This window comes from Rhea pennata, chromosome Z (assembly GCF_028389875.1).
Source record: "Rhea pennata isolate bPtePen1 chromosome Z, bPtePen1.pri, whole genome shotgun sequence".
NCBI classification, from domain to species: Eukaryota; Metazoa; Chordata; class Aves; order Rheiformes; family Rheidae; genus Rhea; species Rhea pennata.
Genome location: NC_084702.1, coordinates 7,108,200 through 7,121,652, shown reverse-complemented (window position 1 = coordinate 7,121,652; position 13,453 = coordinate 7,108,200).

The following is a 13,453-nucleotide window of genomic DNA, read 5'->3' as shown; positions in this document are numbered from 1 at the left end:
GGAGAGGGATAGGATCAGCACAGAATCAGCTGCAAGAGCCATCTTGCGCTGGGAAATGACATGGTCAGAACCAAAGGCGTAAATTCAGCTGTATGTTGAATTTTGATTCATAAAGTTTGGTCACTTCTGGATAAGGAAGGGAAGTGAGAACTCTGACTGGTGTTTTGCGGAAACGAGAATGTCTACGGCATGCCGCTGTCCAGCATAATTCAGCTAAAGAACTCTGCTTTCCTCCAGGGCTGCTGATGCCTCAGGCACTTCAGACGTCCTCGGATCTGATGGGACAGAGGAGAAGTGGAGTTCAAGCTGCAGAAAGCTGCTAACCAGCCCAAATATGAGAATTTCACTGGCTAGAAGAGGCAAAGTAAGCCACTCGTTTGTGGCCAGCTCAGGATTTGGGCTCCTAGAGTACAGGAGAGAAGTGAAGCGGCTGATGACAGCCTGCTCGGGTTTATTAGCCAAGAGAGTATGGCAGACTATTGCCAAGAATTCCCTGACAGTAAGGATGTTAATTTACTAGCTTGCTCTGATTTCTCTGGTGTCAGGAGCTTGGCAAATATGAGTGGAGGTAAATTGCTTGGCGTAACGAGACATCTACACAGTCACACACACTAGCCACTAGCACATCTAACCTCAATGATGGGCTGGCCTGGGAGGTCATGGTGCTATTGCTCTTGAGCTACCAAAGCGCAGGACCTTCTGCGGTGAGAGGCCTGGTGCTGGACAAAACCCAGTTAATTAGATACTCCTGCTCCTGGAGGGTCACAGTCTCCACAGTGGCAGGCTCCTGCAGACTAGCTTGGCTTTGCTCTGCCCCACTCTCCACCTCCACATCTCATTCCTAGCTGCGAGAGTTCTGCTAGCCCAGGCCCTTTGTTTCCTGGGAAGGAAAATCCCGTTTTCTGGCCAGCGATTTGTGCCACAGGTGTTGGGGTAGGGTAGAGAAGGGGGCAGGGTAGGTAGCCACAGGAGGAAAGCACTTTGGGCTGGGAGTTTAGTGGGTCCAGAGGACGGAAGCAGGTACTAGTCTCCCTCTTGCTGAAGCAAGGCTTAGCACTATCTCTATCTTGCACCAAAGCCACAGAGTAAACATCTTGAGATAAGGGACAAACAACTGTCTCTGCAAGAGAGGGAGGCGAAAGACAGCTCCTGAGAATCCCTCCCCAGAAGCTCCTGTAACACAGAGTCAGCTTAAATCCTCTGCTTGGACCATGGAACCGCCACCATAGCCCAGTGCTTACACGACTTTCAAGGCCACCCTTGTGCTAAAGCTTTGGCCAAGGTTACAGATCTCCACAGAATAAATCTTCCCCTAGACCTCTCGTGAGGTCCCAGGCACAGGCCTGGGAAGCTGGTACCCAGGTGCAGAAGAACGGGTCTGTGGCAGCAATCAGGCACCCACAACCCGTGCGGTGGAAATACCGACAGATTGATTGAATGCTACCTGGCGTCGGATATGATATGTTGTGATTGCTAATCGTCGCCGCACGCCGAGACAGCTGTTGACGTACAACGCGCAGGGGCAATGGTGGTACAGGCATTAACCTTGTGGTTTGCAGTACTCCCCTGAGCAGTAACTACTCAGTCAGAGGTAGGGTCACACTTCAAAAATCATGACGTTCAGGTGTAACATGGGTCTTCCACCCAAGCCACAGGCCAGCAGCTCGCTGGAGCACGTGAGCATATTGTTGAAGGTGGAACCAAACACACGTAGGAAAGCAAGCTCTCCGCAATAACCCTGAGGCACCGTGTGACACTCAGCAACAGCCTCCTGGAACGACCGCAAGGGACCAATTGCAACTCACGCCCTGCCCGTTCCACACCCAGAGGATCCACTCATCATTCAACCCGAAGGAAGCTCTAAGCCCCTTACAAACTCTTGAGGCACCATGCTCCAAGCAGGCATTACCTCTTCCATCAGCCTCACAGAGCTCAGACTATGGCTGTGTTAGGGCAGAGGTTGTCCGAGGGACTATCGGTAAAGAGCTCTGCCACTTGGCTTGCAGTCTACACCGGGACAGCCTGGATTCCTGCCGTGGGCACAGGTGAAAGGAGCGGCAGGGGCAGACGGAGGCTTGGTCATGGCTTTTTCACACTGCGACACACACCCAGAGGTGCAGGGCTTATGCCAAAACTGCGTCCCCGAACGGGAGGCTGGAGCGGGTGAGGTTGCTTCTGGTCTGCCCCACCGAGGTGGCAGGAGGTTGCTCATGGGGGGGCTGCCGCACAAAGTGCTGCTTGGCTGCGGTGGCCGGCGGAGTCTGCCCAGCAGCAGCAAGGCTGCGCTACCCGGAGGGCACCTGCCTGGCGGCAGCAGGGCCCTTGTCACCGCTCTTTGTGACAGCCGCAGAACTGCCGGGTGCCAGGGCGGCCGCGGCCCCGCCATGCCCAGCAGCACAGGGACGACACAGCGTGGCAGTGTGCGGAGCTGCAGCAGGAGCAGTTGCGGCTCATCCACGGCTTTTCCGGCAGCCACAGGCCCTCGGCAGGGCCCAGGGCTTTCCCCGCAAGATCCCCTCACGGCAGCAGCAAGAGCGATGGTGCTGGGGCTTGGCAGCTCCGCAGGGCCCTCGGCGGCCCCGCAGCAGCAGCAGCAGCATAGAGGTCCCTGGCAGAGCAGCTCTCCGCCGGAGCCCCACGAGGTTTGCACACCTGCGCTGCACCAGGCAGGTGAGTGAGCCGGCGCTGCGGGGCACCCCAGTTCGGGGGGCACTGAGCCCGCCCGGCTCTGCCGTGGCCTCCTGTCTGCTGCAGCCCGTGCCTGGGGGCACCAAGCCAGGTGGGCGCTGGGGCTCGCTGGGGCTGCAAGCTGGGGCTCTGCGATTGGCACCAGCCAGCCCCAGGATGCCCCCGGGGGCGACAGGAGCCCCGGGCACAGGGATCCTGCTCCAGGGCCCGCGGCACAGGCAGCCAGAGGCCGCTCAGCTCGCAGCAGCAAGTGCTGCTGCAGGGCAGGGACAGCTTTGGGCTGTCTGCAAGAGAGGTCCCAGCCCGGGGACACCGGCGGCATTTCTCAACCTTGCTGCTCTCCAGCTTCGCCCCTGCCTGCTGGGGGGTCCTTTGCTCTGCTCTCTGCTGCCAGCACCTACAGCTCTCCCTCTTCTCTCTCTCTGCTGGAGCCAGGTTCTTCTGCCTGCAGCCAGATGGGGGTGCCAGCAGAGCAGCAGGAAGCTCCGCAGCCCAGCCAGGCCTTTCCCAGAGCTACAGGACAGGTATGGACAGACCCGGACACCTGCTTTGTGCCCACACCTCTCACCGGCTCCTTCTATGCTCACACAGGCCTTCCTGGAGGGTCGAGCTGCTGCCCTGCAGGCACCCCACACCAGCATGGCATCATCTCCCTTTGCTTGGTCCCTGCAGGCTCCGAGTGCTCTGGATGATGTGCTGCAGGCGATGCTGGTTGATTCGCACACCTCCAGCATCCGGGAGCTGCAGAATGCACTGCAGGTCTGCCACGTACAGGGACTGCGCTTCCCATGGCTCTGTCTCTCACGCTGAAGGAACGGGACCCCTCCAAACTGAGCACCCCACACACCCCACTCCACCCTCGCCAGACCTGGCAACGAAGAGCATGCTGCAGCACAGCGGCCAGCTCCCTCAGAGAAGCAGGAGGCTTCTGCTCCATGCCCCTCTTTCTGACCGCTCCCTGTCTCTTGGGTACGGGCAGAGGCCAGCCCCCCTCCTCACAGGGCTTTGGTGCGGTGGCAAAGGGCTGCTCACTGCCCCTCCTCAACAACAGCCTCTGCTCCTCCCAAACCTTGCCCTGGCACCAAAGCCCTGTGAGGAGTTGCACCCTCCTCTGCTCTGCTCTCGAGGACCAGGGCATCAGCTGGGGGGCTGCGGATGCTCTGCACTGCCTCTACAGATTGCTCGGCAGTGAGAGAGGAAGACGAAGTGCCATGGCTTGGGGCCCTCCGGGCACAGACAGGTGCCCAAGCAAAGCGCTGCGCTACCTTGCCACTCTCCTCAGCTCCAGGAAGCAGCAAGAAACCCTTCCAGGCTGCAGCACGGCAGCAGCTGTGCTGCATTCGCCCCAGGGCCCAGGCAGCCCAGCACCTCCGGGGCATGGGGGAAGCCTGACCCATGTAGCTCTCCCCTCTCAGGGCTTTGGTCCTACTGCAGATGGGAAAATGCCGTTGAACTTACCGCCTGGTCTGGATCCCGGGAAGCAACTTCCCCTCTCCAACTTTGACAGCGCTTAGATCCTCCCAGCGAACTCTGCTGCTCCCCATATACCATTGACCTGCTCTGGTGCTGCCAGCCATGCGTTGCTCCCCACCCCTTTCTGGCTCCCATCTCATCATTTCTAGCATGACTGTCCTTGCCGGGAAAAAGCTGCTCCTTCTAACCGGTCCCATCCTCTCTTGCTTCTGCTCCCTCAGTGCTTTTCAGCATCCCACCACGCACCACTCTGAAAGGGTCTTTTTCCAGGGAGAGGCCTCTGCTCTCAGTGGTCGGACTGCCTGATCACAAATTTCTGTGGGCTGAAGGCATAACTGTAGTAACCTGTGGCAGCCTGTGTGTTCCTAATGTTCACTGAAAGGTATATTCCATGCTTGCCTCCCTTTCCTCCTTGCTGCATCACTGCACAAAACTAACCCATTTTAACGGAACTACATACTATTTCCTAACCACGTCTCAACGGTGTCCGCTGCAAATATCCTGAGTTTGAAACTCAATGCATTATTCTAGCTAACTGGCCTGCAAACTCGCCTCTACTCACAGCCTGAGCCGGAGTCTGCCCATCTCCCACACCCCATTGCGGGCTAAAGGTGACAGAAAGCAAATTTTGCCTCTAGGGACACTCCCCAGTGCCTGGCGTTTAGGTCTTTCTGAAGGAAGAGAACAGACCGTCTATACAGCAGCTAACAGGAGCAATAGCGGTGCCATGCAGCAGCCTGGTCTGTGAGCCATTCATTACGCATAGAGATTATTCATGAGAAGATTCATGAGAGATTCAGCCTGGAAGTTCAAAGCGGGCTTGCAGAACTAATGCTCAGTACCCTTAATATACGTGGTGTCCGTATGCAGCCTCACATTGCTTTAGTCTTTCTCTACTGTGAGGTCCTTTCTTTTAAATTCTGACAGGACTCTGTGCAGGCCTCCTCCAGAGCTGTTCTCTGTTCTGATTGCATAACCCAAAAGAAAGAAGAAAGAGCAGCTTGTGTGCAGATTTCCCCCTCCATACAGCTATCCATAAAGAGTAAATTTCATTTTTAGATAAAAAAAAAAATGATCTCAAAGGGAAACTGCAGCAAATATAAACCTCTACACCTCTGAGCACTTTTCTCATTAGGCAGTTCACATATTCATTTTGGAGCAGTTGCTGCACTGGCAGTTTCCCCTCCCTAATCCAGAATTCTGTCTTCCTTATTAATTCTGTATCTCATCTTCCTTAGAGCTACACCAGTTATGTTTGTTCACAACTAGCTAGAGAGCGGGTTAGTAATCTGTGTTGATGTGCTTGTAATGGGCAAATGTAGCCGTGACGCTGACATCCTAGCCATCGCACGAGCAATGTGGCACCCAAGGACGGTGTGCTCTATGGAAAAGAGAATGTGCCACATCCTGAGCTGTATGTTGTAGCCTCTGCCTCCTCACAACTACCGAGTTGTTGAGCAGCTGCTCTGCAAGAACACACTGAGTAGCTACTTCAAATGGGAGTCCATTCACTGGCTGGTGTTACTACTGTTTAGCCATCCTGATCACCCAACCTGATCCGGTATAGAGAAACTCGGAGAGGGATAGGATCAGCACAGAATCAGCTGCAAGAGCCATCTTGCGCTGGGAAATGACATGGTCAGAACCAAAGGCGTAAATTCAGCTGTATGTTGAATTTTGATTCATAAAGTTTGGTCACTTCTGGATAAGGAAGGGAAGTGAGAACTCTGACTGGTGTTTTGCGGAAACGAGAATGTCTACGGCATGCCGCTGTCCAGCATAATTCAGCTAAAGAACTCTGCTTTCCTCCAGGGCTGCTGATGCCTCAGGCACTTCAGACGTCCTCGGATCTGATGGGACAGAGGAGAAGTGGAGTTCAAGCTGCAGAAAGCTGCTAACCAGCCCAAATATGAGAATTTCACTGGCTAGAAGAGGCAAAGTAAGCCACTCGTTTGTGGCCAGCTCAGGATTTGGGCTCCTAGAGTACAGGAGAGAAGTGAAGCGGCTGATGACAGCCTGCTCGGGTTTATTAGCCAAGAGAGTATGGCAGACTATTGCCAAGAATTCCCTGACAGTAAGGATGTTAATTTACTAGCTTGCTCTGATTTCTCTGGTGTCAGGAGCTTGGCAAATATGAGTGGAGGTAAATTGCTTGGCGTAACGAGACATCTACACAGTCACACACACTAGCCACTAGCACATCTAACCTCAATGATGGGCTGGCCTGGGAGGTCATGGTGCTATTGCTCTTGAGCTACCAAAGCGCAGGACCTTCTGCGGTGAGAGGCCTGGTGCTGGACAAAACCCAGTTAATTAGATACTCCTGCTCCTGGAGGGTCACAGTCTCCACAGTGGCAGGCTCCTGCAGACTAGCTTGGCTTTGCTCTGCCCCACTCTCCACCTCCACATCTCATTCCTAGCTGCGAGAGTTCTGCTAGCCCAGGCCCTTTGTTTCCTGGGAAGGAAAATCCCGTTTTCTGGCCAGCGATTTGTGCCACAGGTGTTGGGGTAGGGTAGAGAAGGGGGCAGGGTAGGTAGCCACAGGAGGAAAGCACTTTGGGCTGGGAGTTTAGTGGGTCCAGAGGACGGAAGCAGGTACTAGTCTCCCTCTTGCTGAAGCAAGGCTTAGCACTATCTCTATCTTGCACCAAAGCCACAGAGTAAACATCTTGAGATAAGGGACAAACAACTGTCTCTGCGAGAGAGGGAGGCGAAAGACAGCTCCTGAGAATCCCTCCCCAGAAGCTCCTGTAACACAGAGTCAGCTTAAATCCTCAGCTTGGACCATGGAACCGCCACCATAGCCCAGTGCTTACACGACTTTCAAGGCCACCCTTGTGCTAAAGCTTTGGCCAAGGTTACAGATCTCCACAGAATAAATCTTCCCCTAGACCTCTCGTGAGGTCCCAGGCACAGGCCTGGGAAGCTGGTACCCAGGTGCAGAAGAACGGGTCTGTGGCAGCAATCAGGCACCCACAACCCGTGCGGTGGAAATACCGACAGATTGATTGAATGCTACCTGGCGTCGGATATGATATGTTGTGATTGCTAATCGTCGCCGCACGCCGAGACAGCTGTTGACGTACAACGCGCAGGGGCAATGGTGGTACAGGCATTAACCTTGTGGTTTGCAGTACTCCCCTGAGCAGTAACTACTCAGTCAGAGGTAGGGTCACACTTCAAAAATCATGACGTTCAGGTGTAACATGGGTCTTCCACCCAAGCCACAGGCCAGCAGCTCGCTGGAGCACGTGAGCATATTGTTGAAGGTGGAACCAAACACACGTAGGAAAGCAAGCTCTCCGCAATAACCCTGAGGCACCGTGTGACACTCAGCAACAGCCTCCTGGAACGACCGCAAGGGACCAATTGCAACTCACGCCCTGCCCGTTCCACACCCAGAGGATCCACTCATCATTCAACCCGAAGGAAGCTCTAAGCCCCTTACAAACTCTTGAGGCACCATGCTCCAAGCAGGCATTACCTCTTCCATCAGCCTCACAGAGCTCAGACTATGGCTGTGTTAGGGCAGAGGTTGTCCGAGGGACTATCGGTAAAGAGCTCTGCCACTTGGCTTGCAGTCTACACCGGGACAGCCTGGATTCCTGCCGTGGGCACAGGTGAAAGGAGCGGCAGGGGCAGACGGAGGCTTGGTCATGGCTTTTTCACACTGCGACACACACCCAGAGGTGCAGGGCTTATGCCAAAACTGCGTCCCCGAACGGGAGGCTGGAGCGGGTGAGGTTGCTTCTGGTCTGCCCCACCGAGGTGGCAGGAGGTTGCTCATGGGGGGGCTGCCGCACAAAGTGCTGCTTGGCTGCGGTGGCCGGCGGAGTCTGCCCAGCAGCAGCAAGGCTGCGCTACCCGGAGGGCACCTGCCTGGCGGCAGCAGGGCCCTTGTCACCGCTCTTTGTGACAGCCGCAGAACTGCCGGGTGCCAGGGCGGCCACGGCCCCGCCATGCCCAGCAGCACAGGGACGACACAGCGTGGCAGTGTGCGGAGCTGCAGCAGGAGCAGTTGCGGCTCATCCACGGCTTTTCCGGCAGCCACAGGCCCTCGGCAGGGCCCAGGGCTTTCCCCGCAAGATCCCCTCACGGCAGCAGCAAGAGCGATGGTGCTGGGGCTTGGCAGCTCCGCAGGGCCCTCGGCGGCCCCGCAGCAGCAGCAGCAGCATAGAGGTCCCTGGCAGAGCAGCTCTCCGCCGGAGCCCCACGAGGTTTGCACACCTGCGCTGCACCAGGCAGGTGAGTGAGCCGGCGCTGCGGGGCACCCCAGTTCGGGGGGCACTGAGCCCGCCCGGCTCTGCCGTGGCCTCCTGTCTGCTGCAGCCCGTGCCTGGGGGCACCAAGCCAGGTGGGCGCTGGGGCTCGCTGGGGCTGCAAGCTGGGGCTCTGCGATTGGCACCAGCCAGCCCCAGGATGCCCCCGGGGGCGACAGGAGCCCCGGGCACAGGGATCCTGCTCCAGGGCCCGCGGCACAGGCAGCCAGAGGCCGCTCAGCTCGCAGCAGCAAGTGCTGCTGCAGGGCAGGGACAGCTTTGGGCTGTCTGCAAGAGAGGTCCCAGCCCGGGGACACCGGCGGCATTTCTCAACCTTGCTGCTCTCCAGCTTCGCCCCTGCCTGCTGGGGGGTCCTTTGCTCTGCTCTCTGCTGCCAGCACCTACAGCTCTCCCTCTTCTCTCTCTCTGCTGGAGCCAGGTTCTTCTGCCTGCAGCCAGATGGGGGTGCCAGCAGAGCAGCAGGAAGCTCCGCAGCCCAGCCAGGCCTTTCCCAGAGCTACAGGACAGGTATGGACAGACCCGGACACCTGCTTTGTGCCCACACCTCTCACCGGCTCCTTCTATGCTCACACAGGCCTTCCTGGAGGGTCGAGCTGCTGCCCTGCAGGCACCCCACACCAGCATGGCATCATCTCCCTTTGCTTGGTCCCTGCAGGCTCCGAGTGCTCTGGATGATGTGCTGCAGGCGATGCTGGTTGATTCGCACACCTCCAGCATCCGGGAGCTGCAGAATGCACTGCAGGTCTGCCACGTACAGGGACTGCGCTTCCCATGGCTCTGTCTCTCACGCTGAAGGAACGGGACCCCTCCAAACTGAGCACCCCACACACCCCACTCCACCCTCGCCAGACCTGGCAACGAAGAGCATGCTGCAGCACAGCGGCCAGCTCCCTCAGAGAAGCAGGAGGCTTCTGCTCCATGCCCCTCTTTCTGACCGCTCCCTGTCTCTTGGGTACGGGCAGAGGCCAGCCCCCCTCCTCACAGGGCTTTGGTGCGGTGGCAAAGGGCTGCTCACTGCCCCTCCTCAACAACAGCCTCTGCTCCTCCCAAACCTTGCCCTGGCACCAAAGCCCTGTGAGGAGTTGCACCCTCCTCTGCTCTGCTCTCGAGGACCAGGGCATCAGCTGGGGGGCTGCGGATGCTCTGCACTGCCTCTACAGATTGCTCGGCAGTGAGAGAGGAAGACGAAGTGCCATGGCTTGGGGCCCTCCGGGCACAGACAGGTGCCCAAGCAAAGCGCTGCGCTACCTTGCCACTCTCCTCAGCTCCAGGAAGCAGCAAGAAACCCTTCCAGGCTGCAGCACGGCAGCAGCTGTGCTGCATTCGCCCCAGGGCCCAGGCAGCCCAGCACCTCCGGGGCATGGGGGAAGCCTGACCCATGTAGCTCTCCCCTCTCAGGGCTTTGGTCCTACTGCAGATGGGAAAATGCCGTTGAACTTACCGCCTGGTCTGGATCCCGGGAAGCAACTTCCCCTCTCCAACTTTGACAGCGCTTAGATCCTCCCAGCGAACTCTGCTGCTCCCCATATACCATTGACCTGCTCTGGTGCTGCCAGCCATGCGTTGCTCCCCACCCCTTTCTGGCTCCCATCTCATCATTTCTAGCATGACTGTCCTTGCCGGGAAAAAGCTGCTCCTTCTAACCGGTCCCATCCTCTCTTGCTTCTGCTCCCTCAGTGCTTTTCAGCATCCCACCACGCACCACTCTGAAAGGGTCTTTTTCCAGGGAGAGGCCTCTGCTCTCAGTGGTCGGACTGCCTGATCACAAATTTCTGTGGGCTGAAGGCATAACTGTAGTAACCTGTGGCAGCCTGTGTGTTCCTAATGTTCACTGAAAGGTATATTCCATGCTTGCCTCCCTTTCCTCCTTGCTGCATCACTGCACAAAACTAACCCATTTTAACGGAACTACATACTATTTCCTAACCACGTCTCAACGGTGTCCGCTGCAAATATCCTGAGTTTGAAACTCAATGCATTATTCTAGCTAACTGGCCTGCAAACTCGCCTCTACTCACAGCCTGAGCCGGAGTCTGCCCATCTCCCACACCCCATTGCGGGCTAAAGGTGACAGAAAGCAAATTTTGCCTCTAGGGACACTCCCCAGTGCCTGGCGTTTAGGTCTTTCTGAAGGAAGAGAACAGACCGTCTATACAGCAGCTAACAGGAGCAATAGCGGTGCCATGCAGCAGCCTGGTCTGTGAGCCATTCATTACGCATAGAGATTATTCATGAGAAGATTCATGAGAGATTCAGCCTGGAAGTTCAAAGCGGGCTTGCAGAACTAATGCTCAGTACCCTTAATATACGTGGTGTCCGTATGCAGCCTCACATTGCTTTAGTCTTTCTCTACTGTGAGGTCCTTTCTTTTAAATTCTGACAGGACTCTGTGCAGGCCTCCTCCAGAGCTGTTCTCTGTTCTGATTGCATAACCCAAAAGAAAGAAGAAAGAGCAGCTTGTGTGCAGATTTCCCCCTCCATACAGCTATCCATAAAGAGTAAATTTCATTTTTAGATAAAAAAAAAAATGATCTCAAAGGGAAACTGCAGCAAATATAAACCTCTACACCTCTGAGCACTTTTCTCATTAGGCAGTTCACATATTCATTTTGGAGCAGTTGCTGCACTGGCAGTTTCCCCTCCCTAATCCAGAATTCTGTCTTCCTTATTAATTCTGTATCTCATCTTCCTTAGAGCTACACCAGTTATGTTTGTTCACAACTAGCTAGAGAGCGGGTTAGTAATCTGTGTTGATGTGCTTGTAATGGGCAAATGTAGCCGTGACGCTGACATCCTAGCCATCGCACGAGCAATGTGGCACCCAAGGACGGTGTGCTCTATGGAAAAGAGAATGTGCCACATCCTGAGCTGTATGTTGTAGCCTCTGCCTCCTCACAACTACCGAGTTGTTGAGCAGCTGCTCTGCAAGAACACACTGAGTAGCTACTTCAAATGGGAGTCCATTCACTGGCTGGTGTTACTACTGTTTAGCCATCCTGATCACCCAACCTGATCCGGTATAGAGAAACTCGGAGAGGGATAGGATCAGCACAGAATCAGCTGCAAGAGCCATCTTGCGCTGGGAAATGACATGGTCAGAACCAAAGGCGTAAATTCAGCTGTATGTTGAATTTTGATTCATAAAGTTTGGTCACTTCTGGATAAGGAAGGGAAGTGAGAACTCTGACTGGTGTTTTGCGGAAACGAGAATGTCTACGGCATGCCGCTGTCCAGCATAATTCAGCTAAAGAACTCTGCTTTCCTCCAGGGCTGCTGATGCCTCAGGCACTTCAGACGTCCTCGGATCTGATGGGACAGAGGAGAAGTGGAGTTCAAGCTGCAGAAAGCTGCTAACCAGCCCAAATATGAGAATTTCACTGGCTAGAAGAGGCAAAGTAAGCCACTCGTTTGTGGCCAGCTCAGGATTTGGGCTCCTAGAGTACAGGAGAGAAGTGAAGCGGCTGATGACAGCCTGCTCGGGTTTATTAGCCAAGAGAGTATGGCAGACTATTGCCAAGAATTCCCTGACAGTAAGGATGTTAATTTACTAGCTTGCTCTGATTTCTCTGGTGTCAGGAGCTTGGCAAATATGAGTGGAGGTAAATTGCTTGGCGTAACGAGACATCTACACAGTCACACACACTAGCCACTAGCACATCTAACCTCAATGATGGGCTGGCCTGGGAGGTCATGGTGCTATTGCTCTTGAGCTACCAAAGCGCAGGACCTTCTGCGGTGAGAGGCCTGGTGCTGGACAAAACCCAGTTAATTAGATACTCCTGCTCCTGGAGGGTCACAGTCTCCACAGTGGCAGGCTCCTGCAGACTAGCTTGGCTTTGCTCTGCCCCACTCTCCACCTCCACATCTCATTCCTAGCTGCGAGAGTTCTGCTAGCCCAGGCCCTTTGTTTCCTGGGAAGGAAAATCCCGTTTTCTGGCCAGCGATTTGTGCCACAGGTGTTGGGGTAGGGTAGAGAAGGGGGCAGGGTAGGTAACCACAGGAGGAAAGCACTTTGGGCTGGGAGTTTAGTGGGTCCAGAGGACGGAAGCAGGTACTAGTCTCCCTCTTGCTGAAGCAAGGCTTAGCACTATCTCTATCTTGCACCAAAGCCACAGAGTAAACATCTTGAGATAAGGGACAAACAACTGTCTCTGCAAGAGAGGGAGGCGAAAGACAGCTCCTGAGAATCCCTCCCCAGAAGCTCCTGTAACACAGAGTCAGCTTAAATCCTCTGCTTGGACCATGGAACCGCCACCATAGCCCAGTGCTTACACGACTTTCAAGGCCACCCTTGTGCTAAAGCTTTGGCCAAGGTTACAGATCTCCACAGAATAAATCTTCCCCTAGACCTCTCGTGAGGTCCCAGGCACAGGCCTGGGAAGCTGGTACCCAGGTGCAGAAGAACGGGTCTGTGGCAGCAATCAGGCACCCACAACCCGTGCGGTGGAAATACCGACAGATTGATTGAATGCTACCTGGCGTCGGATATGATATGTTGTGATTGCTAATCGTCGCCGCACGCCGAGACAGCTGTTGACGTACAACGCGCAGGGGCAATGGTGGTACAGGCATTAACCTTGTGGTTTGCAGTACTCCCCTGAGCAGTAACTACTCAGTCAGAGGTAGGGTCACACTTCAAAAATCATGACGTTCAGGTGTAACATGGGTCTTCCACCCAAGCCACAGGCCAGCAGCTCGCTGGAGCACGTGAGCATATTGTTGAAGGTGGAACCAAACACACGTAGGAAAGCAAGCTCTCCGCAATAACCCTGAGGCACCGTGTGACACTCAGCAACAGCCTCCTGGAACGACCGCAAGGGACCAATTGCAACTCACGCCCTGCCCGTTCCACACCCAGAGGATCCACTCATCATTCAACCCGAAGGAAGCTCTAAGCCCCTTACAAACTCTTGAGGCACCATGCTCCAAGCAGGCATTACCTCTTCCATCAGCCTCACAGAGCTCAGACTATGGCTGTGTTAGGGCAGAGGTTGTCCGAGGGACTATCGGTA